The 5,497-nt window shown below is 47.9% G+C and overlaps 1 pseudogene; it reads right to left on the minus strand.

Moving 5' to 3' along the window:
* Positions 1-816: 816 nt before the first annotated feature.
* On the minus strand, positions 817-2,897 carry LOC100686987 (annotated as a pseudogene).
* Positions 2,898-5,497: the final 2,600 nt, after the last annotated feature.

A 5,497-nucleotide genomic window follows, 5' to 3' on the forward strand; every position in this document is an offset into this window, starting at 1 on the left:
AGAGAACCGAGATCAGCAGCAAAACCTTGAAGTCTTCAAAGATGAGGACCAGTTGCCTAGCAGCCAAAGCCTTCATTGTTTTCCTTATGGAGCCAACACGATAGCTTCCTGTTTTTGTTTTTGTTTTTTTTTGTCAGCCGACAGTCCATGCCCTTGGAAATGGGATCATTTAGGCCATAGCAGGCTCCCTCTGCAGAGGTCGACGTCCTCCTGAGTTCTCCTAAGTACCTGGGCCTCCAGGAATTTGCAGTGTGTGGTCAGGCTAATGAACTATCCAGTCTCCTTTTTGCCTTCAAATCTAGACTCCGGTTTCTTAGGAGGCAACATGACCATTTCTTACCAACGCTCTGCTTAGAATCTACAAAGGACCGATTGCCACAGGACTCCTCAGTGTGCTGTGTCCACACATCTCAGGATGGGGGCGGGAGGCCACTGTCCCAATCCCCAGTGCTCCTAGGAAGCCACTACCCTGGCACGCTCGTGGACAAGAGCCTTTCTCTGAGGGCTTGGAGCTTTTAGCTCTCTCTTCTTCACAGTTGTCAGAGCTGATCGCTCTTCCACACAGTAAGGGCTGCAGCTCACTGCCCCTCTCTTTCCCTTTCCTTCTCTTTCTTCCTTCCCCTCTCTTTCTCTCTGTCTTTCTTCTCCAAAAAGCTTTATTGTTTCCATTTGGCTCAAGACTTGGGAGGGGATTCCCAGGTGGTCAAAAAGCTGCCTGGTGGCTGCAGGGCGAGGCTTACCCACAAGCCCCGGCACCAGGAGGATGCCACAGGGGTCCCTCAAAGGCTGCTGGGCTTCAGAGGCTCCCTGTCATGCTCAGGTGAGCCTTTGGAAGAGGTACTTGCCCAGGCCAGCCTGGGGGCCGGCCAGCCTGTGGAGGTTAGTCAGGTGGTCGCTCATCTCCTTGATGAGTTTCACCTCCTCATCCAGGAAGTGGTTCTCCCGAAGTCAGAGCTGCGGGTCTGTGTAGTCAGAACCTGGGGCATGCAGATCCAGAAGGGCCTGGTTCAGGTTCTTCTTCAGAACCAGAGTGGCTTCCATGGCCTCCAGGGTTTTACCCCCTAGCTGTCTTGGGATAGCTTCTGCACAGCTTGGGAGAGGGCACAGCTGCTGCTCTGGTTTTGCATCTTCAAGAGATGCTTAGTATCCTCAGGCTTCTCAATCAACTCTCCGAAGAAGTGGCCCATACCCCAACCCTCATCTCCAGCGACATCCTTGCAGTAGAAATGGAAGCGCAGATGGAGGTAGGTGTGGGAGGCCCGCAGATGCATGTTGACCAGGGGGTCGACAGTGGCCTCCAACTTAATGGAATAATACTGACAAATCTGGGAGCTCACTGTTGGTGGGTAATTAGGAGCTAAGCTCAAAATAGGAGGTTGGCTGGTCTCACAGGCAGAGGGTGATGCAGAAGATAGCTCTGTAGGCTGCGACTGGAAAAAAGATTGGAGGGTGGTCAGGGGCTGGAAGAAGGGGCATCCTTGGGTCTGTTCTATCCACACACTGTTGAAGCAAGAGACAGATCCGCGGGACCTCTGGGCTCATTGGCGCACTGTGGCCCTCTTCATCTCAAGCCCCACCATAATTGAAGGAGCATAGGCTTTGGAATCAAAGAGAACTGGCTTTGAAACACAGCTCAACCCACTACCAAGTGTAGTTGCAAAACTTCTTCATCCATCAACCTCCCTGGCACGCAGCCACTTTGAGCTTTGGACTACCTCACCGCATTTGGAATTGTTCCTCCAGCAAAATCCGAAAGATCTATATTTTCCCCATGACCTTTTTCTAATACTCTAGCTCTCTTACTTTTATTTTTTTTTTAAATATTTAACTTATTTATTCATGAGAGACACAGCGGGAGAGGCAGGCCCCATGCAGGGAGCCTGACATGGGACTCGATCTCCAGACCAGGGATCATGCCCTGAGCCAAAGGCAGATGCTCAACCACTGAGTCACCCAGGCGTCCCTCTAGCTCTCTTACTTTTACACACCTGTTTTATACCTGTTGTGCCTGTTCTCCGATTTGCCTTGCTCCTCCATCTCTCCTTGTTCTCCTTCCTCTCCCTTCCCGTGTCTCAAAGTATAGACACCATCATGTCATTGATAACGTTCTTTGACAGCTTCCTTGCTTCCTTGTCTTTACAGCAAAATTCTACTGCTAAATCCAACCGGGTGATTGCCCCTTCTGGTTTTATACGCGCTCTCTAGAGATCTATTAGGAAAACAAGATTAAACTTTGGTGAGGGGGATGCCTGGATGCCTCAGCAGTTGAGCGTCTGCCTTCAGCTCAGGTCCTGATCCTGGAGACCCAGGATCGAGTCCTGCACTGGGCTCCCTGCATGGAGCCTGCTTCTCCCCCTGCCTAGGTCTCTCTCTCTCTCTCTCTCTCTCTCTCTCATAAATAAAATAAAATCTTTAAAAAATATATAAATAAACTTTGGTGAGTATCCACAAGTACACATTCCCCAGCCTGGCTCGTCACACTTTGACCTACAACATTCTCCTTGCGTTGCCTACACATCGCATCCCCGAGAGCCCCCAGCTGAAGCTCCAGCCAACCTCCCTCACTTCCTGCTGCACCCCCTTTCTCAGTCCTTTCCCGGGTTCTCCCCCAATAATTGCATAGCTCCAACATGGTAGAAGGTTCTGCGTCTCATCTCCTATTTGCTTAAGGATGGCATCCTGTTGTCCATCTCTGCTCTCTCCTGTTGCTTTACCCTTCCTCCACCTGCCCACTTTCTCTCTCAAAATATGAGCGTGTTCAGGGTCTTCTCTGCTTCCTATGCTCCCCTTCCCCAGACACTGCTGCCTCTCAGCTTGAGACATTCGTCCTGGTGTTTGCTGTTATAAAGCTCCAGCCTCTCCTTCTTTCTCCTCACTGCCCCCTCCTCCGCCTTCATCTTCGGACCTATGAACAACTCACAGGGCTCTGTATCCTCGACCCTTTCCTATTGTCATCCCGGATCCTCTCCTATGGAGGAATATTAACAACTGGCATGGGTGGGCACTGACAGGTGGGAGCGGATTCTGACCACAGGCCTGTGACAGAGCCATGCCACAGCCTAGCGTGCCATCCACAATCACTTGTGCCCCGGATCTGTGCCACCACCCCACACCTCTTTCATAAATCAAAGTGGACACATTCCCCAGGATGTAGCACGGGCACCATAAATTTGCCATTTGCCAACCTGAGCTCTTCTTTTCCTCCTCTCTCCAAACGTTTCTCCACCTGCACTGCTTGTATGGCCCTATTCTATCTTGAGGACAACCGTTTGACCACCGTGATCTTAGCCTCACTATCTTTGCTGCAGTGAGAAGAATACACGTCTTCAACTGGGAGCGTCCCTGCTAAAATCCTACAATGGCTTTGTACTGCTTTTGGGATCAAAGTCACGCTCCTTAGGGCATACAAGGCTCTTCAGGACATGGCTTCTGCCTGCATCTCTAACCTGACTGGCTTCTCAGCACTTCTCTCATCCCCCCTTAACCCTTTGCACCCTCCACTCTGTGCTAGGTGGAACCCCAAATATCAGCCCCCGAAGTTTCTGCTAGTTTCTGCCTCGTGTCTTTCCACAGCATCTCTTGGCTACCTGGGCCCTCATTGTTACCACCACCTTGCTCTGACCTGCTTGTTAGAATAGCTCCTGCTTCCTTTAAAAAACCTAGTCCCCCCCCCAAAAAAATAAAAAAATAAAAATAAAAATAAAAAACCTAGTCCCCCCTCCCCTGCAAACAAACAAACAAACAAACAAACAACCCTAATCAGAGATGTTATTTCTTTTAGGAAGACTTCTTGAGCTCCCCAGTGCCCAGTCGGGGATAAGCACACTACCCCCTGCACTCCTTATGCCTCATGGTTTCCTCTTCCACTTCGCTTCTCAGAACCGATTGCATCTGTCTCTTTGCCTGCCTAGCTCTTGCCTGCAATCCGAAGTCTCTAAAGGCAGTCAGGTTAGTGGTTGGTGCACAGTAGGAGCTCGAGTTTATGGGTTGAAGGGCTGATTGCACCAAGCCGGAAGATCATAAATGATGAACACCAACACATCGCATCTGTTCACTGTCAGTATATGGGTTTGCTTATCATTTGAAAAAGCTTGAAATTAGCGAAGCAGATAATACTGTCTGGTCTTTGTTCAGTGTTTGGAGAAACTATCAAGACACACCAAGTGTCCCTCAGGAGTTTCTGAGAATCTACCGCTGATGAGAGGGCTCTGTGAGCACCTGCTGCCTCCCTGTGGACACTGTGAGTGCCTAATGAATCCTGACTGACTAGCTCTACCTCACTCCGTGCTTTGCCAAACAGACCCATAATGCTTGAGGTTAGTTTCATTTGCCACCGTCCTCCTTTCTAGATTTTTCTTTCATAGAGTAGAGATGAACATGCCAAATGGACATAAGTAACATTCTCAAATCACCTTGCTTTGTATTTTGGGTGCTCTTTCAAATCCTGCCTCTATAGTAATCATATCAGTAGGAGTAAATAATTTATCTTTGAATGTTGGTCTGTTGCCCTGTAATTTTGTTACATCAAAGCGTGTTCCAGACGCAAATTGTGATTTAGCATGTGTTGTACTGGATCTTGTATTGCCTGCAGCCATTTGATTTAAAATTCAAGAGGGAGATGTTGCACTTACTAGGGGCTAAGTGACCATGTCTGAGGAGGGGTGGTATCCATGTGGGGAAAATGCAAGTTTCATTGTGAGCAGTGAGGAAGCGGTCACCTTTAGTCATTGGAGCAAAGTAATTGGGAGTTAATTAATTGCACAATAGTAAAAGACTCTTTCTTTAGAGTTAACTTTTAAATTGTTGTCCAAATTGTGGTTAAACATTCCCTCACTTGGGATCCCTGGGTGGCTCAGTGGTTGAGCAGCTGCCTTTGGCTCAGGTCGTGACCCCGGAGTCCTGTGATCGAGTCTCACATCCAGCTCCCTGCACGGAGCCTGTTTCTCCCTCTGCCTTTTTCTCTGTGTCTCTCATGAATAAATAAGTAAAATCTTTAAAAAAAAATTTAGAATAAAACATTCCCTCACTTGCCCTTCATTCACAACTCTTAGTGCCCCCCCATGGGAGATTAGCAAAAGGTGGATATAATTAATTTCTCAAGTTCTTAAGAGAGAAATTCAAGCCTATTATATTAGAGCATTTTATCCTTCTTGTGCTAATGCTGTTGATGATAATTTGAACTTTGCTTATGATTGAAATGCAAAGTAAACTTCTTCCATCACATGATCCTTGCTGGGGCTTCCTGGTCTTACTGTCTATCTCAGAACATTCTCAGTGTCTCTCTTTCCAAAGCTAACCATCACCGGGGCTTGTGCTGTGTTGTGAATGTCCAAATGGCAAGGCTGGTGTTTATTAATTCCACATTAGCATTAAGGAATGTAAGGGAATTAGCATTTATTGATCACACACAATGTACTAGAACAGTGCTGGGTGTTTACAGATGGTATCTCACTTAATTCTCACCATAATCTAGTTGTGAAGAGATTATTTTCATCCT

Source organism: Canis lupus, chromosome 1 (genome assembly GCF_011100685.1).
Source record: "Canis lupus familiaris isolate Mischka breed German Shepherd chromosome 1, alternate assembly UU_Cfam_GSD_1.0, whole genome shotgun sequence".
NCBI lineage: Eukaryota > Metazoa > Chordata > Mammalia > Carnivora > Canidae > Canis > Canis lupus.